Genomic DNA, 27,217 nt, shown 5'->3' with positions numbered 1-27,217 from the left:
GAACCTAACCTGGTATTTTCCCTGGGAACAGTGTTCCGGTATTTGTTCATTGAGTGGTGCAGTGACTTTATGGAACATAACTGCTGCAAATCAGCTGTATGTAAATGTATATCACATCGTACAGTGTTTGGGTTTTGAAAAGTGGGCTTTTAAATCAAAACTTAATAACTGATTTATAATTTAAATGTACCAGACTTCTTCTTTTAAAGAATATCATGGTTAAATTTTTTGCAAACTAAATATTTACTCTCAATTCTTCATATCTGTTCTGCACATGCAAATTTTCACCCATCAAGTTCCTTAAAACATAGTAAACGTGTGTTAACTGCACTGATGTAGCCTGGAACCATTTGTAGTACACGCTCCAGAGCAGCCCTATAGGACTCAACAATCCAGATACAGAAAAGCCTGGTCTCCGTGTCAAGTAGATACTTCTCCTAGATATTGGTTATATTGCTTTCGGCCCCAGCCTTTCTTTACCCTCAACTTCAGAAAAAAGTGTTCAAAAGCAGAATTCATGGATTAAGGGTATCCGACAGAGAAAGTAGAGCCGGTCCTGCCATGAGTTCTGGCAAACCTGGAGAGGACTGACTGCAAAGGCCGAGCCTGGGAGGAAAGACTCAGGCCCAAGAGGTTGTTCATTCAGTCACTGAGCTCAAAAGTGAGAGGTTAGGGTCGAAGGCTGCAAAGAATATGATTGGTGGAGTAAACTACGGGTTTATAAGTTCCCCAGGTAAGGCAGTTAGCCGTGAAGCAGGTTAGGTATGGATCTAAAACCATGAGCATCAGGCATCTTCCAGGCTCTTTGTCTTATAAGGACTCTGGGAGCTGCCCATAAAGGAGCCTGGACTCTTGACATTAGGGTAGAGTTCAAATTCAACTTCAGGTTCAACTGTAGATCCCCTACATGTTCCACTACACACCAGAGCTCTCTTTTTGACCCAAGGGTAAGGAAGGCCCATAGCAGTGCCTGCCATTGCCAGGACAGTCATCTCTAAATGGACAGGCCAAGAGTGTGGCAGTAGACAGTCTGGTGGAAGCAGATGGCACCAAGTAGTAATGACTTCATCTTTTAGGGTACATTTTACAGTCTAACCTCTTGGTTATACGAGGAAATTAGAGCACGGGATCTCCTCCTCCACTGCAAGACGGACTGTTCTAATTCATTCAATCCTAAGTTAAATCTTTTATTCCTTCCCAGAATTATTTTAATATTTTTTTAAAAACCCTCTGATGAATGTTTAACGTAGGGCATGAAAACTATTCATGTTTCAAGAGCACAACTAGCAAGTTAACTCCCAGGAAGGCTTTAACTGAGTACACTTGGTGCATGCTGGGATTGTAAGCACATGGACCCACTGTTTTCAATGACCCAGTGGTTTCTTGGCATAGAAAATAATAATTTTTATTTAAAATGTTTTTTGGGACTTCCCTGGTGACACAGTGGTTAAGAATCCCCCTGCCAATGCAGGGGACACGGGTTCGAGCCCTGGTCCGGGAAGATCCCACATGCCTCAGGGCAACTAAGCCCACAGCTACTGAGCCTGCAGTCTAGAGCCCGTGAGCCACAACTGCTGAGCCCGTGAGCTACAACTACTGAAGCCCACGTGCCTAGAGCCCGTGCTCCGCAACAAGAGAAGCCACCGCAATAAGAAGCCCACGCGCCGCAACTAGAGAAAGCCCGCGCACAGCAGCGAAGACCCAACGCAGCCAGATGTAAATAAATAAAACAATTTTTCTTTAAAAAAAGCTTTTGACAGTCTCTATAGGGGCTGAACAGTCCAGAAATTCATAAATTTGAACTTTTCCTTCAGAATCGTTATATAACTTAGAATGGCTAAGCTAAGGCAAAATTCTGTGTGTTAAGGTTAATCATTAGAAAATAAAGTATTAGCAGTGGCACGAGTTGACATACAGAGCATTATAGAAACAGCTGATCGAAACTGATATAAAAACAATAACTTTTAGGCCAGCCTTGAGGGAACGGGGATCTGGATTCACTTTTTTGTGGACAATTTAATTCTCTATCTGATGCAAACAAACATCAGGTCAAAACTTGAACACACAGTGAATGCACTTTAGGGACTGCTGAGAGAGTATGAATTAAATTGAGGAAATCAGGGAGTGCTATATTAAATTTTTCTTAGACTGAGAAGAGATTATCTTCATAGTCTTTGCACTCAAAGAAATAAAGTGAGAAGGCAATAAGCTTCCCGTCTCCCTTGGTGATCTCAGCCCAGCTCTGCAGACTGATCTCCAAGCAAATTGCCAGTCGTGTGTAGAATTGTTTTCTTGGAAGCAGAAGCTGAGACTTCTGTGTCTTTCTCCATGTCTTAAGTTGAGCTTTGTGCCACATAGAAGGACCGCTATCAGTTGACATGTCTTGGCCTCAGAACTTGACATTCCAGAGAGCATGGGCCACAGTCCACCTGAGCCCATGCAGCAAAATGCTGGATTGCTCACTCACTGTCTTATTGTCTGTTTCACCCACAAAAAAAATGTAAATTCTTTGAGTATAGATATGTCCATCTAGCTTACTATTTTTTATTCTAGGTGGTATTTGCACCACGTAGGAAAGGACCTGCCCGTAACGTGAACTTAGCATACACTCGCTGAAAGAAAAGTACTGGGTACAGAACTCAGAGCAAGTGTGCTTTTGGTGGCGGCAAATTTGAAGTTTATAAATGAGTGAAATTTATGTTTTTAAAATGTTATAGTTTTCTTATTTTAAAAGTCTTGCATGAACTTACAGGTTTAGTAATGTTTTTTGATGAAACCCATTTTTAAGAATATATAAGCATAAGAACATAGTCTCTTACAAGTGTTTTGATATACTCTTGATATACTTTGATATATTTTGTAATATACTCCCTTCTGGTCCTATTATCCTCCCTACTATCCCTGGGGAAAGGGGAAATCACAATGTCATCACTTCTTCCAAAATAACCAACTGGGAAACTTTCCCCTAACAAGTGAATGACGGGCTGGGTTCAGTCCCAGGGCGGGGGGCTGAAAATCATCAGAAGTTCACTAAGCGCCCAATGATGGTGTTTACACACCATTTCCAGTTTCTGTCTCCTTCATCAAGAAGTCAGCAGAATTCACAGAAAAGCAATGCAGCTCAAAGACTAAGATGAGTTGTGAGCGATAGGAATTCTGGCTGGAGGCAGAGAGTTGAACGGCAGGAATAGGAATTAGAGGAAAAACTTTTTTAAAGACTGAAGAGAGGGCTTCCCTGGTGGCACAGTGGTTGAGAATCCGCCTGCCGATGCAGGGGACACGGGTTCGTGCCCCAGTCCGGGAAGATCCCACATGCCGCGGAGCGGCTGGGCCCGTGAGCCATGGCCGCTGAGCCTGCGCGTCCGGAGCCTGTGCTCCGCAACAGGAGAGGCCACAGCGGTGAGAGGCCCGCGTACCGCAAAAAAAAAAAGATTGAAGAGGGAAGGAAATGAAGTTCACTTCACGTGGGTTGGAGATAAGAATTTTTTTTTTAAATGGAAACAAGAGGTAGAAAGGAGCCAAAGGAAAATATATTATGAAACAATCCGTATTACAATTTTACCTTTAACATTCTTCAATTAATGATTAAAGTGGGCTGCAACAGTGCACAGATTTCCATTGGAGAGCAGACACCCAAGGATACCTGATGTCATTAACTACATGTCATCGGGTTCTAAACATAGGAAAATATGCCTGATAAATACCTGAGAAAAATATATCTTATTTTAATATTTTTTGTTTTATCCTTTTAAAAATAGTATTGTCCATTCCATTTCTACTACCCAGACATTTCTTCTTAATTCAATTTCATTCAGTGTAATTGTTTTTCAATCTCGCGAATGTGCACAGCATAGGGAGAGCTATAAGAAACCTCCTTTGTCTTCAGTGAGTTTACTTTGTCCTCCAGGAAGTAAGACGAGTAACAATAGCTGTGGCTACAAGATCACATGTGGTTCTTGCTATAGTCGTGGTGTGTGCAGTGCTGTGGGCTTAGAGGGGAGGCCTACTGGGGAAACTGAGGAAACCTCACAGAAGAGATGGCATGGTTTGCTTTGACAGGGAGTCTGGATTAAGTGCCTTTCAGGTCAAAGTAACAGAACTAGTGAAGACTTGAAAGCAGAAAGTTCAGGTTCCTCTCTCATAATTCTGATTTAACTGGATCCCTGTGTGTTGATAGGTAGTCGTTTGAAAAAAGATTAGAAAATTTTGGCAATTCTCTGGGGTTGTTTAATACCAATCTAAGGAGTTTGAAATTTATTCTAAAGATCATGGGAAGCCACTGGGTAGATCAGATCGATAACAAGAAAACTCACTAACAATTTTTCCTGTGATTTATGCTTTTTAATGTTTATTCAGTGTTAACAAGTTGTCAAGGTCTTAAAAGCATTATAAGGTGTACATAAGTCCTACTCGAGACATTTAGAACTTGAACTAAGTAGAAAACAAGAACGTAAACACATGGGAAGGATGGGGGAGAAAAGAAATGAGGAAAGACAGATATTACATGTCATGGCACCTACACTGTTTCCTCCATCCAATGACACTGCATGGAGAGCCATTCAATATACCAAAATCTTGCAAAGTTCTCTAGGCCTCCAATTATAAACACAGAGAACTACAGCTAAAAGGTGGTATTGATAATTAAATGCTAATGGCCTAAACTCCCAGGAACTTCAAAGCCGATCACAAATTTTAGTCTCTCAAAGACACTATTTTCATATAGTGAGATCCAGTGCTACAAAATCATGGACGATCAACAATTTATCCAAAAAATTTCTAAAATAGGTATAATATTTAGTCATTAGGCTCTTGCTCTATATAAGAAAGAAAAAAACAATACTGGGGGCATAATATGTATATATTTGAGCACGATGGTAATGTATTTGTGCCCAGTTAGGTTTCTAAAGAAGAGCTTAATTAGTGGGTTGTTACTAGTAAGAAAATGGTATATATCAAGTTTTCAAATTGAGGTTTCAATTACTACTCTTCTAAGTTGTTCACCAGGAGGAATATGCAAAGATGCTGCAAAGGTGTGCATCTTTGTAGTTCTGATACTAAAGAAATCAAGTGATGGGTCTCAAGAGTCTTCAAAGAACCCTACGGCCGTCTGGCAAAAGTAAGCAGACAGTCAAGGCAGTCTCCAATGGTAAAGCTCAAGTTTCTCCATTCAAGGACACCCAGGTCATCTAAAGTCTCCTTCTCCAAGCAGAGGAACATGGCATTTACTTTCCATTGCCATTAATATTTAACAAAAGAGAAGGCAAGATGCGATGAAGTAGAAGGCAGTCAGGTGCTCACCAGCTAGATTGTCACGGATCCAAACGTGTGGGAGCGCTGACCATGGATGAAACAAGCAGTGCTGTCCTCCTCGTCCCAGAGCACCTTTGTGGTTGATGAGCATTTGCTCAGTCCTTTATGTGAAGATCATTCCACACAGGGAGCAGTGAGACCTGATGGGGTGTTACCACCAGATGAAGTAAAAGAATTGCCTGGTAAAATACTGGCAAAACCATCAAAATTATACATGTTTCAATAGAAAACAAACAAACAAGAGTTTTTCCATTGTCTCAATACATTGAGATTATGTTACCACCAGCCTTGAGAACAAACTGATTTCAATTCCCAAAGGTTTCTGATCCCTAATGAAGGAATTGTAACTCAATTGCTATTCAGCTAGATACAGATACCATATAAGTGATGCATGACCCTTCTGTTCTGAAAAGAAATTCATTTCTCAGTTGTTTAATGATGCCTTGAAGTCTGTAAAGTGCTGCATAGGAATAGCTGGTATTTTTCATAGAAGCATTTTCTATGACCTAAGATAGAAAACTTATTGAAATAATTATGGTTTTGTCACTGAAACTTTTATTTGCCAAATTATCTCATTTTTTGGAAATGTTTTATAGATCTAGAAATCTACATTTGTGTTTAAAATGGTGGTTATTTCCAGGTCATTACTATATACATTTTCCAAATATTGGGCATGTTTTTCTTTAATGAGGTGTATAACAGATTTTCTTGGCACTGGAATAGAGAGATACTACACAAAGCTTTGGATATAACATTGTGAATATTATGATTTATATCATGTGACAAATTTCTTAGCCAGTTGGGACGAAAGACTGACTATTGGTCATTGATTGATAGGAACCAATAAGTGGATTTTCTCCTGAAATATTTTTTTAATGCTTTCTCCAGATGGACATAATTCTTAAACACTCTTAGACCAGTTTCAACAACAGTTATCTAACATCTTGTATCTAACATCTTTTTTCCTAAAAGGAATGAGAAAATTTTCATTATTTTGAATATGTACTCTTTAGGATGCATTCTTATTTTTACATTTAAATATGGGCATCCCCATGCCAACACTGACAGTCCAATCTCTCCCTTTAATCCTTTTGTTTTTATGTAGGTAATTCAGTTATACCAAAGCGAAATGAAGAATTTGTGTTCCTTTGCCACTTTCTCATTTGAGTCCTATATTCTTTCACTTAAATCATTGCCACTGTCTCCTGGCTGGTATCTTTGCCACCACTCTTTCCTTACATCCATCTTTCCACACCACTGCTAGAGTTATCTTTCTAGAACCCCACCAGCCTATAGCTGTCACCTGAGTCATGTTTCAGCCGTAAGTCAAAAATTTCAAAGCTCCCCTTCTTCAATATTGGGAACCCTCTGAGTATGTTCCACAAGTACCTGAGAACAGATTCACTCCAGTTAGCCACACGCTACCCTGTCAGGCACTGCAGGTTCCACTAGATAGACAAGCACCCTGGGCTGCTAGGATGTCAGAGCCCCTTGGAGGGACAGGAAAGAGAATGACAGAAAGAAGGGCCGTCCCCGCCTTGCTGGGCCCTCTTAGAGGCCCGGAGTGGAGTAGCACATGCCACTTGTTTTGCAGACTAGGATGAAATCACTTTTCCCCACTTCCACTGTCCTGTCTTCCCAGGACTCAGGCACACATATCTGGGGGACCAGGTAGAAGAGGAACTTGAGTTGTTGTCACTGGGCTGTTCTCAGAATCACTGCTCCTCGCAGCTCTTCAGGCCTTCACTGCTGAGTGACCTTGACCGCAGCCTCTTTCCCTGCGGCGTGAGGGACCTGCACCCCCAGGATGTCAGTGTCAGTGCCTCTGGGGCCCTTGCTGGGGAGTTCCGGGGCCAATGTGGGCCCGCCACGCTCCCCCTAAAAACTGCTGCTGCTCCTGTTGCTTTTAGGACAAGAGGAGACTGTAAAGAGCACCTACCCTGTGCCAGGCGTGCACGTTGAACCTTCTGATTGTCATTTTGTTTAGATGCACAACAGCTTTGCTGGGGACAATATTGTTTCCTTTGGGCTGTCGCGGTAACCGAGGCGCAAAGTAGTGAAGGACTTCCCTCGAGGCTCTGGGTCCATCCTGAGGATCTCGCCATCCCTTTCTGGGCCACGGAAGGGCGGCCCTTTATGCCAGGCCCACGTGTGCCCCTCCCCCTGCGGTTCTCATCAGGCTTCCCCTCCCACAAAACATTCCTCTGCTCTCTCCTATGGCGCCGCGTGTTTGGGAATGAGAATCTTAAAAACAAACAAACAGAAGACCTTTCACTTCACCTATAATGTCACTCTCCTGAATTTAGTACTTAGAATTCCAACCCCACATCCTCTTGACCTCGCTTTTCCTCAGGCTTCAGCAGACGTCTCAATGCAGCCTCTTCTGGAACCCTAATGGTGCTTCCCTCTGTCTGTGCACTCTAGTCCTGTTCGTCCTGTTATCGTGATGCACAGTAATGACCTGGTTTTGTGTTTTGGTGGGTACATATTTTAAACCACAAGGTGCAAGAAATGCCAAACTTCTTGATTTTCTTAAAACCAAATGAAATCTGACTCCAGGCTGACCAAGAAATCCAGCGTCAGTACTTACCAGGGCTCTCTTTTTCTCCCTTGCATCACCAAGAGTCTTGAAGGCCTCTTTGGTATCTGAAGAATCTCCCTATGTTGCCGTAATCTAAGTCCACATGTCCCAGGGTGGTCTGTTCTCCTGCCCCCATGCTGAGTGGAGTTGCCTTTGCAGGACCACCTGAAGCCTCCCTCAGACTCTTCCCAGGAAGCTGATCCTAGGATGTGAAACCCCTGGGCCTTTCTCATTTTGGAAGAGTCTACCATCTTTACCCTTTCTACTTTCTTCCCCTCAATGCCGCTGTCTCTCTCCCTCTCCCCTCCAGAACTCCCAGAATTCTCAGTGAATTTGGGATTCCGCAAGGAATAGGAGAGTGGACACTCGTCACTGGCAGCCATCTTTTGTTTTCACCCCCGCAGCATAAACACCCTCTGAGGCAGGTACAAAGGGTCGCTGCCATTTTGGAATGGAGAAAAGGAAGCTCAGGTGGACAAAAGGTGGCTCAGTGCATCATCCTGCCCCACGGGCCGCAGGTCAGAATGTGAAAGCAAAAGTCCCCAGCATGGAACCAGACTGTAGATGGTGGTGACCTGAGTGTCTAACTTTAAAATAAAATTCATTAAATAGCACTGTAGGAAATTATATGCCTTTTCAGTTATATTGCCACGTATAACCCTATGAAAGTGTTCTTTAAATAATACTTCCGGAGACAATCAGAAAAAAACATTTATTTTGACACTTTTAGTTGTAATTGAAAAAAGGTAAAAAATTTGATGACTCAGAACTTATCTACCTTTGTAGATTTTCCAGTAATCATGAGGAAAAACTCCAAATAATGAATTGCAATTAGTTGCTGTCAAGAATCTATCTTTTGCCTTTTGACCACAAGCATATACCCATCTTTAAATAAATCTTGACAACTTGTCAAGGTCTTGACAGAGAGCAGTCAGAATGAAAGACACCTTCCTGAATGCTGTAAGAGCTGATGATTTTTCAATAGATACATTTTTAAAACATCATTTTTTAATTCTGTCCTTTATCCATTTTGTGATTTTTTTTTTTTGGCCAGTTTTATTAAAACCTCCATTTTCATTTTGTACATTTCCACAAGGAATCTGCTTGGTACCATTTTTTTTTGGTTTTCAGCATGAAAAACAAAATCATTCCAGGATGTTTGCACAGCAAGAACAGGGCTTCCCAGAAACCTGCTGCAGCTGACAGTCAGCCCTGCTTTTGTTCCCTGTGGGATGGGAACGCTCTTCTGAGAAGGTGACTCCCCTTTGCACTCCAGTCTAATGACAGCCGAGACATTAAATTAGCACATGCCATTTTAATACTCACTGTAGCACTGGGCAGCGTGCTCATTGCATTAATCAAAGTGTCACCTTATTCCATCACCGAAGGGCACCCCTCATTTAGGCAGATACTCCAATGGGTGCTGGGGGACCGTAGCGGAACTCAGCGGTTCCAGGGACGTCACAGCTACCCACTGCCCAGCGCAGCGACGATTTACAGTGGTTTTGGATAATAGTCCATATGGAGATATTTATTTGTTTATTAAAGCATGTTAACCTAGCTAGCAATCGGAAAATGGAACTGTTCAGCAGATTTATATCCTGTAGTTTAGTGATCCAGCCTAATTCATCACAAATACTGAATGCTCTAGTTAAAGTGAGAGAGGAGGGGTTCTTTGACATCCTTTACGACATGTCACTGCATTTCCATCTCTTGATCAGAAAAGTTATTTAGAACAACAAGATGTATTCCTATGCTGTCCCCAGCAACAAGGCCAACTATACTGGAATCATTCCTCATAACAATAAGCTGGTTCTCAATAGAAAACATTGAAAAACATTTTTTTCTATTTCTAAAAAAGGTATGAACCTAAACTAAGGGCATCTATTATTAAAGCTTATTTCCCCACTTTTTTTTTTTTTTTTTTTGGTGCTTTTATATTGTCCAGAGTTCTCTAGGTTAGACTTGAACTCCAGCTTGCCAAGGATAGAACCCAAGTGGGAAACACTTCAGAGGCCACTAGGGAGGGGAGGGCGATGGAACTGGAACATTCTGACTGTAGCCTGAGAACAGGACTCCCCCTAAGGGCCACTCGAGGGGTCAGAACCACAGCTGACCTGGCGTATTCACTCAGCTCAGCCCTCCTGAAGAAGCTGCAGGGTCTTCCTCCAGGCCAGTCCTGCAGGCATCTTTAACAGCCCCAGGAGACAAGCCTCAGTAGAATGTACTTGCCTTGAGAGCACAGAACACTGCAACTCCCTGTACTTGTCCTTTAGGCCTTGAAGCTGCAGCAGCTACCTAGAGTCACACCCGCCAGGCCCAAACCCACCACGGGCTGGTGCTCCTTAAGTCTTGGTCCTGATTCAAGCTACAAGTTAACGAAGGATAGCTGTTTGCTAGGTGTCACTGTGGCACAAGACGCTGACATCTGGGGCCATGTCTGCATATATAATAGACTTATGTTATGGCGGGTGTGTATGTGTGTGTGACCTTTCTTCCCTTAAATACCTCACTGATTCACATGTAAAAACTTCTCTTCAGGGTCACCAATAAGCAGTGTATCATGAAAGGGATGGGTTTTCCTTTGTGCCTTTCTTTCCAAGTCTGAAATTATTTTTTTAAATAAAATCAGGCACCAAAATGAAAACGGCGTTTTAAAGGGTTTGTTCCCCTGTGTAAATGCCGTATGAGGTCTGGATTCAGAAGCTAGGACCTACTACCATTCCTAATAACTTATAGAGCCTTGTTAGTACCATTATTATAGTTGTCCCCACTTTAGACATGAAAAAACTGAGCCTCAGGAATTAAGAAGTCTACTGACTCACACAGCTAGTAGTGGTGAAGCCAGAATTACAACCAGACTTCTCTCCAGTTGACCTTGAGCACCATGACCTTGAGCATCATGATAGCCCGTGTTCTACTCAGAAATTGATTGTTTACATTTCTTAACTTTCTTGTGAGCATGTGGTTCACTAAGAAAAATACAATTTAGTATTGCATTTAATCATATTATCCCCGATAAATAGTGTTTTAGACTCTAAATCAGCGTCTTTCATTTCTTGACTCTTGACTTTAAGGAGAATTTTAAAAACAAAAGTACATAATCCCATTAAAAATAGAGCTTTTCCACTTTTTGCCTTGTAAAGCAAATAATTTGAATTTCATGTTAAGGATAAGGTATCTTGAGAGTTTTAAAACTAGCATTTTTGAGTATTATCCATAAGTAGCCAAGACCCCTGAGAGCATTTCTTTAAAAAAATTTTTTTTGCCCAGTTTCCTTCACTACAATGGAAAAGTTTTCATTTTCTTTTAGAAACAGTTCATGGGATTCAATCCAAGTACCCAAATGTTAGTTAAGCCCAAGATTCGGAATAACATCTCACTTTCTCCTTTCAGTTTCCTGAGGTTGATGGTCACCATTTAGAATTCTTTAAATTTCAAGTTTAAGAGACTTAACATCATGTTCAAATTTCAATAGATGTTTTCGGTGCACTCTTTTGGTATCAGTAATAGAAGTTTCCACGTAACAGTTTAGAAAGCCCTCTTGCCTACCCTGTCTCATTTGAAATTGTAGGAATGCTGGCTTTATGCTACCACTTTACAGCTGAGGAAACCGAGGCGAGGAGACAGGCAGTGATTTGCTTGACTCAGGCAGCTATGAAGTCGAGAACCTGAGACTCAGTTCTAGCACATCACTTTCTGTATGCCTGTTCTTCGTGGTGTCAGGCGAGGGTATCATTAGACACCAGGCGATTTTGTGAATAACCACATCTTTCTCAACACTCCTTCCCCTACCTTATCCTCCCCACCAAACACTTCTCCAAGGCTAAGTTTTTGTTGGAGAGAATTATTTTTTTCTCTTCTATATCAGCCCACTTTTCCAGATCAGAAGAGACATAATCCAGTTGTGTTACCCTTGTTTCCTGAATAACTCACATGAAATTGTTCTAATTGGTTTACATCTTTTTATCCAGGTGAAAATACCTTAATGAAAGGAATCCGGGGTGTTTTATGACTTGCAGAGTTGCAAGAATTGATGCAATATAGAGCACAGGAGCCAAAGCAAACATATATTCATTAAGGGAAGTTTGCAATTATAGTGAGCTGAGCAGCTTTGCGCGCTCTGCTTGAACGTGATAAAGGACTAGAGATTACTTTAGCGTAATTTCAGACAAAGCTACTCAAAAGACTAATTACACCACCAAGGAGCTTTTCCTTCTTATCCGTAGTCTGACAGAGCCAGTATTTTTCCTGGAATGTTCTTTCCTGCTTGTATCCCATTCCGTCCTTCAGAATTCCGTCACCAAATATTACAGCAACACCCTAAGTGAAACTAGGTAACTAAGCTCTCAGAACAGGTCAGTTCTTTCTGGGCCTGCCTCTCTAGGGCCGGGACTGGCAAACTTTTGCTGTAAGGAGCCAAACAGTAAATATTTTAGGCTCTGTGGGACATATGGTCTCTGACTGAGCTTCTCAACTGTGCTGTCACAGTGGGATAGCAGCCCTAGCTGATACTAAATCAGTGTCTGTCACTGGCTCCGGAAACACTTGGAAGGACACTGAAATCTGAATTTCATATCATTTTTACTTGTCATGAAATAGTGTTCTTTTAATTTTGTTCCCAAACATTTTAAAAAATAAAAAGCATCCTTAGCTCTTGGGCCAGCTTGCTGACCTCTGCTCTAAGGCATATCAGCTGGTCTTGGAAATGGCCAGTCTTAGGAATTGCTACACAGGAGCTTTCTGTATCTTCAGATATTGATCGGTTGAGCTCCAGGTTATACAAACCTATGACACAATGGTCCCTGATTTAAAAGAAAATTTTAAAATCCTTGTTTGAGAAATACCTTTAGATACTCCAGTGGTGCCTATTGATACTACTCCAATGGATTCTAGTAGGTATTACTCTAATAGTACCTATTAGTACTACTCCGATAGATTCTAGTAGATACTACTCTAATAGTATCTATTAATATTGCTGTAACAGATACTAGTAGCTTATACTCTAATAGTATCTATTAATACTACTCTAAAAGATACTGGTAGATACCACTCTAATAGTACCTATCAATACCACTCCAATAGATACCCATAGATATTACTCTAATATTATGTATTAATGTGGCTTTGACAGATACTATTAGATACTACTCCAATAGCCTTTCTTTTGTTGGGTAACTAAGTACAAAACTGGGCAATGACTCTTCTTCACACCTACCTTGTAGCTGCTAGTGGCAACAGACCGTACCCAGACTCTACAGTCTCAGAAAGTTCTGTAGCCCAAGAGAGAAAATGAATTGTTTTGGAATTGTAGTTGCTGTCGAGTACTACCCATTTAGGTCTCAGAGTATTTCTCCTAGGTCACATAATTCAAGAAACGGTGAGGAGAGGATAATTCAAGACTTAAGCAGAGCTCTTGCTAAAGGTCATTGTGCCCTAAAGCAACATCACATGACCACTGCAAACACTATCTACATTGCAAACGTATTTTCAAATTTGTTTTTTTTAACATCTTTATTGGAGTATAATTGCTTTATAATTGTGTGTTAGTTTCTGCTTTATAACAAAGCGAATCAGCTATACATATACATATATCCCCACATCTCCTCCTTCTTTCATCTCCCTCCCACCCTCCTTATCCCACCCCTCTAGGTGGTCACAAAGCACCTAGCTGATCTCCCTGTGCTATGTGGCTGCTTCCCACTAGCTATCTATTTTACATTTGGTAGTATATATAAGTCCATGACACTCTCTCACTTCGTCCCAGCTTACCCTTCCCCCTCCCTGTGTCCTCAAGTCCATTCTCAACGTCTATGTCTTTATTCCTGTCCTGCCCCTAGGTTCTTCAGAAACATTTTTTCTTTTTTTTAGATTCCATATATATGTGTTAGCGTACAGCATTTATTTTTCTCTTTCTGACTTACTTCACTCCGTATGACAGTCTCTAGGTCCATCCACCTCGCTACAAATAACTCAATTTCATTTCTTTTTATGGCTGAGTAATATTCCACTGTATATATGTACCATATCTTCTTTGTCCATTCATCTGTCGAAGGACGCTTAGGTTGCTTCCGTGTCCTGGCTATTGTAAACAGAGCTGCAGTGAACATTGTGGTACATGACTGTTTTTGAATTATTGTTTTCTCAGGGTATATCAATCAATGTGATAAACCATGTTAACAAATTGAGGGAGAAAAACCATATGATCATCTCAATAGATGCAAAATTCAACACCCATTTATGATAAAAACCCTCCAGAAAGTAGGCATAGAGGGAAGTTACCTCAACATAATAAAGGCCATATATGACAAACCCACAGCCAACATCGTCCTCAATGGTGAAAAACTGAAAGCATTTCCTCTAAGATCAGGAACAAGACAAGGTTGTCCACTCTCACCACTATTATTCAAATTTACTTTTACGGCTACTCTCCTAGGTGTTTTCAATACATGTAAAGCACAGTCTTCACAAAAACGCTTCTGTAGGAACTGTAAAACATTTTATGTCTTTATTTTTAAAAGTCCTTTGTAGTTCCTTGACGACATTCTTGTAAGGAATGTAGAATACAGGTCACGATGCAAGGGGAGAATTGAGTAGAATAGTAGGTTAGGATGTGTAAGTTGGAAAGCATGATAAGAGAGGAAAACGACAAAATGGCATAGTAAGCAGAAAGCCCGCATCCAACGGCTTGACAAGCAGATGAGGGAGATTAATTCTTTCTGCTCATTTTTACTGCCTGTGAACCTCAGACACCTCCACCACCAGGAGTAAATTACAGCCTCTCGGTTGTCTTTGCCTTTTCGTCAGAGAGACCTATTAAATTGCATGTTTCATAATATGGGTTATTATCCTATCTATAAATGCTGCATTCTGTTATTATCCTAAAGTATGCATTTGTTGTTTCTGTGCAAGGATCTAAGCGCTCCTCTCTGTTTCCATGGAGACCATGCCAGGATCTGGTCCTCAACACTTAGATAAGGCCTCCTGTGAGCACAGTCAGAGGGTAACCTTCAACCATCACAGCCGGGGGAGGAAGTCCATCAGACATTTCCTCTGAGATCGTGGGCCACAAATCTTTTATACCCTGATAGTGGGGGAGTTAATGTTTAAATGTTCTTTAAAAAAATGTATTGAGCACCAACTGTGTTCAGTCAGTTGTGCTAAACTCTGGGGATTAAAAGGCAGCTGAGACACGGCTTCTGCTCTTAAGGAGTGTCTAAATCCAGTAAAAGACCTGCCTGCAGGATGAAGCCAGAACACACCTCTGTGAAAGTTTAAGACTATATATGCCTTCCTCCTAGGAGCCAAAGTCACTGGAGGTGCATGCCACCCAGAGCTACTCGATAGCAAACCCAGGCAAAATAAGGTGACTGACAGGTGACCCACAAGTCACTGGCTGTCACCACCTCCTTCCTTTCCTGGGCTCTTCATCATCCCAGTAGACACTCGGACCAGATAGAAACAGTGTAGGAAGCCACCTCTTCTACTTTTACATCAACTGGGGGAAGCTGAAAGTAGCCTTGACGTTAAATATATTTTTTATTTAATCAAATCTAAGATGCCACGGATTATATGAGGTACCTTTTTGATGTGCGCCTCTAGGAAGGAAAAATACGCCACCAGTTGTAATTGTATGATGCCATCAATTGATGACACATCCTGATTTCAGAGATGTTAAAATGTGAAAGAAATGTGCATCTTAGAATTAATGAAACATGATAATTCTTGGATTAAACACTTGAATAGCCAGCAACTGAAATTAACTTAACGGGAACTACAATAGCAGTAATAATAATTCATGAGTATAGTAATATAAAATTGATAATGTAATCTATTTATATTTTTTGAGATTATTGATTAAAAAAAAGCAATATGACAAAGCCACACTTTGATGGCCAGTCCACTACACTGACTGCTAAACTCTTCAGATCATACCTATGGTACATTATGATATTGTGTGACACTGTTGTTCCTCTCCATCTCTAAAACCTCAGTCTAAAGGTTGTGGCCCCCAGGGCTCATCCCCAGACCCCTTCTCCCCGTACCTTTTCTCTTTTTTACACTCCCTCTCTAGGTAGTCTCATTTACTCGTCATTGATTTAAATACCCACCTATGCCGACAATGTCAATATTTATACCTCTAGGCCCAACTTTTCCTTTCAACTCCAAAATTAACCCTCCAGCTGCCTCCCTGACTTTCCCATGCATTCCTAATGGCATCTCTACTTCATACTTTCAAACATGAAAGCTTGATCCTTCTTCTGCCTCAGGCTTCGTTGTAATTGAACACCCCGGTGCCCAGGTCAAAAGCGTCACCTCCAAGTCATTTTGATGCCTCCCTTTCTCTCATACCACACATGCTACCCATCAGCAAATCCTGCAGACAGCTCCTTCAGAATAACTTTACAGAATCTGACCACTGCTGCCATCCTGGTCCAAGCCACCATTGAGTCTTGCCTAGATTATTCCAGCGGCCTTCCAGCTGATCTCCCTGTGTCCGTGCAGACCAGTTTCCAAATAAATGGCAGAGTGATCAGCTTAAACTTTAAGTTGGATTTTACATTCCCCCTGTGCTCAGACCCCTTTACTGGCTTCTCAGCCCAAGCAGTTAGAGCAGCTGTAAGGCCTATGTGATCTGGCCCCTGCTAAGTCACTCACCTCCTCACGCCAGTCTCCTCCACGGCAGCCATGCCACTTCTCTAATCAGCAAGTACACCTGCCCCTCAGGGTCTTTGCGACCCTGCTCCTTCTGTCTGGAATTGTTTCCCAACTTCGTGTGACTCACACTTGCGTTTACTTTGTCTACTTCCTTGATAGCTTCGCAGCGTCTTCATCATGTTTTTCATCTTGCCCTCTTGAATGAAAGCGCCATGAGGGCAGAGACTGTCTTGATTTTATTCACTCTTGTATCACCGGTGCCCAGAAAGCCAGGCCAAGTGGATAGCACTCCAGAGCTATATTTCAAATGAGTGAGTAATGAGTGAAGTTATATGGTAGCGTTCTGTGTGTGGTTCATCAATCCATTCATTTATAGTCATGAAAGATCTAATCAGTGGTAATCTAGATCCTTTTAAGCAAGGCACATTCCATTGACATTATAATTTTATGCCTGATGGGTAGAAAATTCATTGAAAAGATTTTATAATAATTTTAATTTTGGATGATTCCTGAATGGACCAGTAACTCAGGAGTTCTTGTGAAATGAATTACTTATAGATTAGTACAGGAAAGCCCTTATTTTAACTTTAGCATTTTTTACTTTTAAGTTGTTAATGTGCTGTGATATCTTAAAGATTAACATTAGCATTCCATAGCAAAGTTAACTGAAAAGCTCGTTAAAACTAATTACTAAGAAACAAATCAATACGTTATTTACAATTTTGTTTAGACATTTACATGGGTATGAAAAGTTGTTTATCATATGGCATTAGCATTTTAAAAATGGACATATGGTTAATTAATGGTGTTGAGGGTTTTTTTCCTCAGAATCATAATACAATTTATACACATGGTATATAAATCGTTATCTGCCTCTCCTCATCTTCTGTCAGAAATCGGACTATGCTGTCTAGATGTTAGAAGTGTCAGTTGTTATTCATATAACCTGGTAGGTTGAGTAATCTGTTACCATAGTCGATTTGTATTGAAGAGTCACCAAGAAAGTTGCACTCGGCTTAGCCTAACATATTCATGGCTGCTCAAACAAAGGAACTGTGGGGGGACAGAGCCAAGCAAGAGGGGAGTTCTTAAGAGCTCATAAGATTTCACCATAATTTTGAAAACCATGGGTTACACTGTGGAGTAACAGGAATTTATATTAAAGTTTCTACTAAATGTGACTGAGACAAAGATGTTTCTAGAATAAAATGTTCGAAGTTGATAGCAAACAGAGACCAAGACCCCTGAGGGACTGACTAATAACATTAACTGAGGAAAACAGCAGCACTGTTTATTGCCGTCAGTGTTACCTTTTGTCTCTTCTCTTTTCAATCTATGGTTGCTTGCTCTGGAAAAAAAAAAATTGTGAAATATCAAAAGTATAATCCCTTAGTATAGTCTCTGAAAGACCGTGCTGGCTTTATGACTTTGCTCTTTCCGCCGTTCTTCTTTGTCGGTGGGCCAGCTCATTTCTATCCAGGTTACTTAAACTACAAGCAAGGGAGGAACTAGAGTAGCCAGTCAGCCATACTTGGAATATTGAAAAGGTTAAATCCATATATAATCCACTCAATTTATTGATATGTGAAGCATTAAAATGTTGAACATGCTGACTTACAGCATGAATGGTAACAGAATCAGGAAGCACCAGGACACGGATGTGTGGTCTTGAAAATGCTACTGCAGGCTGCTGGAGTGGGGTCTGAGCCGCTGTCATTTCGGTGCAAAGAACTGTAGCCTCTGCTCCCCAGGAAGTGACGCTATTGGGAGACATCTATCGTTTAGACTGGTAACGCCAGCCTCGCTACTAATACTTAAAAAAGGAGTGCACTGTTGCTGATTCTTAGAGATTTATTGAAAATCAGGCAGGTTGTCTTGCTTATTATGTTTCTGAGAGCAAAGCACAAGCCCTTGCATGCAGCTTCCCCTTCTGCAAACAGGCACAGTGTATGATATTGTGCTTTGTAATAAGAAATAAGTATTTGGGGCTTCCCTGGTGGCACAGTGGTTGAGAGTCCGCCTGCCGATGCAGGGGACACAGGTTCGTGCCCCGGTCCGGGAAGATCCCACATGCCGCGGAGCGGCTGGGCCCGTGAGCCACGGCCCTTGAGCCTGCGCGTCCGGAGCCTGTGCTCCGCAACGGGAGAGGCCACAACAGTGAGAGGCCTGCGTAACGCAAAAAAAAAAAAAAAAAAAAAAAAAAGAAAGAAGTATTTGATCTTTGTCCGCTTCCTGGCACACAGCTCATAAAATCCTGTAGTTTCACGAGTTGGGATAAAGGTGAAGGAGTGTCCTTTGTTGTTCATAACAAGCCCTTTCAACCACACCTGATTTTTGTTAATGAGATGATTTTTGGAAAGCCCCTAGAGAGCTGTATGGATGCTGGTTGCCAGGGAAACAAGCCATGTGATTAGAGGGTTGGAATTTTCAGCCCAGGGATGAGAGAGGGGCTAGAGGTTGAGTTAATCACCAAAGGCCAATAATTTAATCAATCGTGCCTACATAATGAAGCCTCCATAAAAATCCCTAAAGTACAGGATTCAGAGAGCTTCCAGGTTGCTGAGCGTGTGGAGGTGCTGGGAGGGTGATGTGCCCAGAGGAGGCAGGAAGCTCCAAGTCCCTTTCCTGCATACCTCACCCTACGCATCTCTCCTATCTGCCTGTTCCTGAGGTGTACAACCTTAATAGACTGTTCTCCTGAGTTCTGTGAGCCAATCTAGCAAATTATTGATCCCAAGGAGGAGGTCCTGGGAACTTCCAACTTATAACCAGTTGGTCAGAAGCACAGGTGACAACCTGGACTTACTATTGACACCTCAATGGAGGGGGGCGATCTGTGGGACTGAGCCCTGAGCCTGTGGAGGGTGCACAGGTAGATGGTGTCAGAATTGAATTGAATTGTAGGACGCAGAGTCGGTATCAGCAGAGGATTGGAGAATTGTTTCTGGTGGGAAAAGCACCCACACATCTGGTGTCAGAAACGAAGTACTGAAGCAAAGCACAGAGGATGCAGTTTCTCCTTCACACACAGAGAACCCCTAGCCTACCTCCTTACACACAGAATTCTATTTAGAGTAGTGTCCTCAGGAGCCAAAATGCATTATTCCTAAGTGCCTTAGGAGAAAAAAAAAGTCATCTCCTGTTGTGAGTTGAATTAGGTCTCCCAAATACCTGCAAATGTGACCTTATTTGGAAACAAAGTCTTTGCAGGTATAATCAAATTAAGATGAGGTCATATTGGATCAGGGTGGGTCCAAATCCAACCTAACTGACGTCCTTAGCAGAAGAGACACAAAGGAGAATGCCAGGTGAAGACAGGAGCAGAGATTGCAGTGACGCAGCTACATGCCAAGGATTGCTGGCGACCTCCAGAAGCTTGGAGAGAGGCGTGGGACAGGTTAGCTCAGACTGTAGAGAAGGAAGCAGCTCTGCCAGCCCCTGGCTTTGGGATTTCTGGCCCCTAGAACTGTGAGAGAATGGGTTTCTATTGTTGTCAGCCCCCCAGTTTGTGGTTCTCTGTTAGAGCAGCCACAGGAAACTAGCCACCTCCCTTCATTTTTCTACCCCCTGCCCACCTCTGCTTTAAGAACTGGCTTGAACAGAACCGGGACAAGTCCGTGGGCAAAGTGATCCATGGAGAGGACTCCACAGCCCACTCCGTGTGGAAGTACACGGAGTGTAGCTCCTGGAAGAATCACTTCCTTGAAGCTTAACTTCTGTTCTAGGTTTCCCAACACCCAGGGCTTTAAAACACAGAGAAAGGTGTACAGCCACAGACAGATCATGCCTCTCCCACGTGGGCCTCAGTCACCTCTAGTTCATGTTCACAAGACCCTGGATGAACAGAATGACAGATGGAGAGCAAGATACTCCTGCAGGCCGAAAGCCTTGCATTTGTCAAGGGCAGCTCCGGGCAGGGAGGCGGGTTCAGGGGTGTGAGCCTGGGCTCTGGGGCCGGCCGCCTGGTCTGAGTCCCACCCCCACCGCAAGTGACTTAGGTTGTAAAATGAGGCTAACAGTGGCACTAATCCCAGGCTATAAAGATCATGCGGATTAATTCACGGAGGCTCCTAAGACAGTGTGTGGAACCAGTAACAAGCTCTCAGTTAGCTGTTGTTACTGATTCTCCAGCAAACAGACACACTGTCCGCCCTTTACTTCTTTCTGGGACCTAAGACGCCCCCGCGGTTGAAGCAGAAAGACCACTTTTTTTATTTTTTTTTATTTTTGGCTGTGTTGGGTCTTCGTTGCTGCACATGGGCTTTCTCTAGTTGCAGCGAGCGGGGGCTACTCTTCGTTGCGGTGCGCGGGCTTCTCATTGCAGTGGCTTCTCTCATTGCGGAGCACGGGCTCTAGGCGCGCAGGCTTCAGTAGTTGCGGCACGCGGGCTCAGTAGTTGTGTCTCGCGGGCTCTAGAGCGCAGGCTCAGTAGTTGTGGCGCACGAGCTTAGTTGCTCCGCGGCATGTGGGATCTTCCCGGGCCAGGGATCGAACCCGTGTCCCCTGCATTGGCAGATAGATTCTCAACCACTGCGCCACCCGGGAAGCCCGAAAGATCACTTTTAAGGAAAAGTAAATGAACCTATTTTTCTGTCGTAAGAGGGGTTGCATACATTGATCGTGGAGAAGTCAGTAAATTTTGCTTCGATTACAGTGAAAACTGGGCACATACGACCCCAACATGCATACAGGTTTCATAGGGAAACCCAAGGAATAGTCATTTTTCGAAAGCGGTGCTCCACACGCTGACATTGATTTCGCTGCAGGGGAGGCACTGGATGAGCTGCCTCACGTGTGCCGGGCAGGTGGAGAGGGAAACGGGCGCATAACTACATGGGCCATCAACAGAGGGGCTGCCGTGAGGCTGGGACTAAGGCCCCAGACACCAGTCAGGGCGAGCAGGGCTGGAGAATGTGGGTGATGTGGCCACCTGACCCGCTAATGGTGGCCACAGGCACGCCACAGCCTTCTCAAAATCTTCCTGCTTCGGCCTACTGAGCCCTGGTTACAGAGCCATGGGACTGTCAACTAATTAATTCCTACCTATCACCCGTCTTCTGTGTGCCAAGCAGTTGTAAGAAGAATGTGTTATCCTTACATCATGGGCCACTACAGAAGAAACCATCACAGCCCTCATTACCGTAGGCCCTCCTGGACTTGTCTGAGCCTGACTGCATAAGCAGACAAGAATTCACGGAGCTAAATTTCTTAGAGGCCACTGTGTCCATGTGGTTGACCTTTTTCTGGTCATCGTGGCTATCAACATTATAACATGCCCTGATGTAGAAATGTGAAATGGCTAATTTATGGTATCTGTAGATCATCTTTTCTAGTACTCATGCACACACTTTGTTCATTGTTGTTCATATTTTTAGTAAGCGAGCAATTTTACATTGTATTTAAATGCATGTAAGAGCTTTTCTTTCTTTCTCTTTCTCAGTCCTCAGATGAGATTTATACCCAGTTTCATGGGACTCTGGTTTTTGACGATGAAATTGAAGTCGCCAGTTGGACTGATGCCTTTTTTTGTTTAAATGACAAATCTAATTTCTTTAAAACAGAGGGTGTTATTTCTGGGCTGAAGGTCTTGGTTGAAAGATAGGATCATATTGATGCATTTTAATAAGCGTCCGCATGTAGAATACCAAAGATTTATTCCTAGCTGAATGAGCAGGACTTATAACTGAGATGCATGAAAAACTTAGGCTAATGAATTAGGTCAGAATAAATTAAGAAAACATAAATCAAATTCAAAAAGTTCTACAAGCAATTTGTATTACACTAACTTGTACATTCATATAGGAAATGGTAAGTGCCCATAACCTTTATTAAGAAAGGCTAATACTTAACAGAACTTGATTGTCTGCATTGCTATATAAACTGTCACGGTTTTTCCTTATTCCTTCTTTTGTTTCCTCTAATTATTGATGTAATATGAAATTTGGGAAATTAAGAAAAGTTTAAATATTATAACAAGAATTACCCACAATCCACATCCTGGATTTAACTAACTGTTAACGTTTTTGTGTCGTTGTCTCTTCTCTTTCTGTTGTCTAAAATAAAGTGTAAAACGTTCTACTCATTCAATCATTGATTTAGTCAACACATAACTTATCGATTGTCTATTATACGCCTAGGACCAGGCAAGGTATTAGGGATACCGGGATGAAGAAGACCAGCCCTTGAGCACAAGGAACTCCTAGTTGGCTGCCCTTAGGAAACCACCTAATGACAGTGGGGTGTTCTGGTAGAGAAGAAAATCAACTCGAGTTGATTTTCAGTGGAGAAAACCTCACAGGAGGGGCACCCCGTGGGAGATAGAAGGGAAGAGGAGAACAGAGGGGATGAGATGACCACGCAAAGCCTGCAGGACGTGCAGACATACCCCTGCCCTGGCCGGGAGACAGCGGGGAAGACGGTGAGGCCAGAGTGCAGCCTCAGGGTCAGGGAGTGAGCAGAGACCAAGTAGAGCAGAAAGCTGGGTGCTGTGAAGGGGCTGCTGGTCCAGGCTAAGAATGGCAGAGTTTATCCTGTAGCCGCGGGGGTCAAGTCAGAGGTAATGATGCCAGTGGTATTTTGTATAGCTAACCTTTCCTGATGCTTTTCTCTGTGGTAGGTTGAGTTGGGCTTAGTAAAGCTCAAGCCAAAATCTCCCACAAGCCTCCCAGCGGCCCCCTGAGGACTCGTGGCTGCCGTTTCTCTGCAGCCAGACATTCCTTGGTGATGTTGATCCTAAGAAGACAGACATTTCAGAACACAGGACAGACACTGGCCAAAGGGGCTCATTCATTGTCTTCTTTCTCCCCATAAAATGTAGCACTGAGTAGATCCTGGATGTTACCCATGTACCCTGCTCTCCTACGGAATTTGTGAGCCTTCGATGACATGAATGGGCTGGTGTCCCAGGGCTGGCTTAGTCCACGGGGTGGCAGGGGGTGGGACTGGTGGTGTAAAGAGAGCCAGTTTCCTGCCGCTGAGCCTCTCCCAGCAAAGTCCTTGGGCCGTTTCAAAGTGTGTCGGGTGGGACGGGGAAGAACATTCTAGCTCCTCTTCCAGGCAGAGATTCTGGACCCGTGCTAGCATCCGGTCAGATACTCTTGGATTATTCAGAACAGTGAGGGGCATATGTTTTTTTCCTTTTCTTTAATAAAATCTCAAAATATAAAGCAAACAAAATTTCTGGGAAAGCCAGACTCTTTCAAAGGAAGATTACCAACTCCGCATTAGTCCTTCTTTGTCACAATGACGCACAGGTCTTCTCAGTACCTTACTTAAAATCAATAACAGTAGACACGATCTGTTGTTCCTGGAAAAGAAAAAAATGTTCCCTGGGAGTGTTGAAGGAATCAAAGATCCTATGGAGGGTCTGTTTGAGAGTGTCTTAGAAGAGGTATTATTGTTTATTCCCCATTTTACAGGTGAAGAAGCAGATTAAAAGAGGTCACAAGAGTGCCTAAGGCTGTAGGGCTGGTAAGCTGCCCATCTGGGATCAAACCCAGGCAGTTGGATTTTCTCTGCTCCACCTGCTGCCCCATCCCTGCCCACCGAGGTTGACCCGTGAGGCAGGAAACTGAATCTGATGCCAGTGGACCAGAGTGGGCAGAAGCCGGGCCGGGAAGACGTGTTAAGAGACCCTTCCCGTAACCAGTGGTGATGTTGCCCCGGGACTACCAAAAGGGTGAAGGGGAGGCTGAAGCAGCCTCTTCATTTTACTGTTTCATGTAATGGACGTTTATGTAAGACTTAGTTTGAAGAAAGGATTCTACCAGAAGTTTTGCTATCGCTGTTGTTGTTAAGTTTAAACACCACTGCTGTAGGTCAAAATGTCCACCTTGATCTAAAGAGTTAGTGAGGCCAAATTCCAGGAGACCTTTTGGTGTTGAATGGACAGAGTTGGGTAACCTATTGGAAGTTGAGAGAAAGAGAAAGGAGTTACAGATGAGTCTCAGTGTTCAACTGGGAGTCTCGCTGAATGTTGATGATCGTGTTAAGAAACATTAAGGAATATGAAGGCAATCGGATTTGTGGGCGGTGGAGGATGTCAGATATCTCAGGCTGTCTATATGGAAATGTCTTGATACCAAACAGTCATGACGACACAAGAAAATCAAGAGGAAAAACTTTCCTTTTGGAGATCTACATATACTGAGCTTGTGTGGTGGACACATTTGATTCCTCCTTGCATATCAGCCTCAAGCATCTGTTCTGTCCACACACAGAGGGAACCTTTTTAGCCTTTTCAGCAGAAAAGATAGACAGAGCTCAGATTTAGAAATGTGAAGTTCATATGAAAATAATAAATGTTTCTTTTTAAATGTTCTCTTTGTTTAGAAAATGAATTAGAATGTTTCATTGTTATTTAACTAAACCCTCTTTTGAGTTTATGGGTTTTGAAGTCATTTTTTGGTTTTTAATACAATAAGCTTAAAGAAATTTTCATCAGCCCTTTTATTGGTTAGTTTTATTTTAAATTGACTTACTTGTTTTAAAACCCAAATTGAAATTTTTCTCAGTGCTTGGAAAAGATCCATCTGCCAATTTCTAGACAATCCAGTTTCTCTATATAGGTTTTGACATACGTAGGTTGTCCTGAGTGCCTTTATTTTATTCACTGACCAGTCACAATGTGATATTCTACTCCAGGCTTTTTTTTTCCCAGTCTGACTGTGGTGTTATGCTGTATCTTGAAGGATACCAGCTCTTGGAAGTTGTCATAACCATAAATAAAGCCGCAGTTTCTTGAATAGGTACGCTGTACTCAGGCAGTAGCCTGGCCAGTTAGAAAGCCTGAATGGAACCACTTTACACTCTGTTGACAATTGGAACAAATCAAACATTCTTCCCTTAAATGCTGCTTCTACACTTCTTTCCTTTAACTGTAAGACCCTCTATTTCTTTTGCTCTGATTGTTTCTGCCTGAGACAGTTAAACTGTGGGAAGGAGCCATATCATTTTTTTCTCTGGAAAGTATACATCTCTTGGAGCTGCTAGTGGATCCTCCACAGCTGGACTTCCTGGGGTTGCTTTAAATAGCTGGGTCAGTGGATAATGGACCCAGGCCAAGCCAGCCATCCTCCAGCTCCTGACTTACATGCCCTGGAGAAGTTTCCTTTCCGGGAGGGACTTATCAGGAGCAGGGCTAGAATTCATAAACTGGTTTGGGAGAGGTTTGAGAGTACTGATGGGGTGAAAGTTGGGAAGAGGCTCCTGTAGATGAGCTGTGTTGGCACAGATGCTACAAGCACTGGTTTTACTTGACTGTTAAATTTATTTCGAGGCAGATTAGTTCCGAGGGGACTGATAGATCTTTTGGAGCCAACTTTCCCCACCCCAAGGTGGGGTGCTGCTCTGTGCTGTAGTTAACCACCCTCTATTAAGGGGCCGCTTCTCTTCTCCACCGCCTGCCCTCGTACCGCAGGGCCGGCCATTGGGAGCTTGGGGTCTCCTAGGAAAGAAGGAGGCAGAGGAAGAACAGACAGAGGAAGACAGGGTTTAACTTCAGCTAAATACAATGGAATAGTGTTGCTTAAAATCATAAATAATGAAAGTCACCTGCATCTTCACAAAGGTTATAAATTTTTAAATATGTTAACCAAACAGGAAGATGAGCTCTAATGTTTCTGTCTCATCTGGAGGCAAAACTTGCTGCGACTAAGAGCGGGAGTACTCTCGCTACTCTTGCAGCAGGGCAGCCGCCCTTGTTACCACTGTGTGCTACTGTCCACCAGCAGCCAGTCCATCCCATGTAGTTTTACGGCAAAGCAAGCAAACAAAACCACCACCCATCCCTTGCCCACAAACAACAAAACCCAGCGTCCATCACAGTCGCCATGGGAGCTTCTAGAATGAATTAGAACCGGTAGATGATGCACGTGCTAGCTAACGGGTGAAATAGCGATCTACCGTCTGGGTTATCCTAAGCGGAAGAGGTGCTGTCAGGTTAAATTTCATTGCAGACCAACACATTACTCCTCAGAATTTTTACCGTTTGCATTTTTTAAAGTTTTTTATTCCAACTCTTTTGGCTTACTGAAGGATTTTTTGGGCCAACATTTTCCAGTTTCCCTCTGCGCAGCTCTTTCATTACGCTTTCACATAGAAATGCAATACTTATGTCTTTTAAAAGCTTGTTTGAAACGTGTATGTTTATTCAATACTTACTTATCTGTCAGACACTGTTCTAGATGCTGAAGTTACAGCTATGAACAATGCAATGTCTCTGCCCTCATACCACTTACACTTTGGTAGTGAAAATGGACAATAAATTAATAAAGAAGTACATATACAGTAAATGAGATGGCAGGTGCCGTGAGAAAAACTAAAGCAGGTATGGAGGCTAGGGTATGTAGTGGTGGAGAGGAGCGTTCCTGTACTATATAGAATCCTTGCAGAAGGTGTGTATGAGGTGATATTTGAGTACAGACCCAAAGGAACAGGATGAGCAGCCATGTAAATATTTGGAGAGGGAATTTCCAGGCAGAGTGAACAGCAAATGCAAATGTCCTGAGGTAGCAGGACTGTGAGGGGTTTGAACAAACAGCTGTGAATTCAATACGGCCGGAGTAGAGTGGGTGAGAAGATCTGCTGAGGATGGGCGACCAGAGGTAGCAGACACGAGGTTCAGAGGGCCTTATCAGACTCTGTGAGACTCTTGGCTTGTTCTTTAAG

General features: G+C 42.7%; 1 protein-coding gene across 12 annotated transcripts in view; it reads left to right on the top strand.

The window, feature by feature from the left end:
- The window catches only part of AGPAT4 (1-acylglycerol-3-phosphate O-acyltransferase 4), a 1,398,816-nt gene that overhangs the window by 926,669 nt on the left and 444,930 nt on the right, over nucleotides 1-27,217 (top strand). The gene's annotated exons all lie outside the window — the stretch shown is intronic.

The sequence above is a fragment of the Monodon monoceros genome, unplaced genomic scaffold (genome assembly GCF_005190385.1).
Source record: "Monodon monoceros isolate NGI ecotype Baffin Bay Population unplaced genomic scaffold, NGI_Narwhal_1 Super_Scaffold_15, whole genome shotgun sequence".
In the NCBI taxonomy this organism is placed as follows: Eukaryota; Metazoa; Chordata; class Mammalia; order Artiodactyla; family Monodontidae; genus Monodon; species Monodon monoceros.
This window is presented reverse-complemented; position numbering and strand designations above follow the sequence as displayed.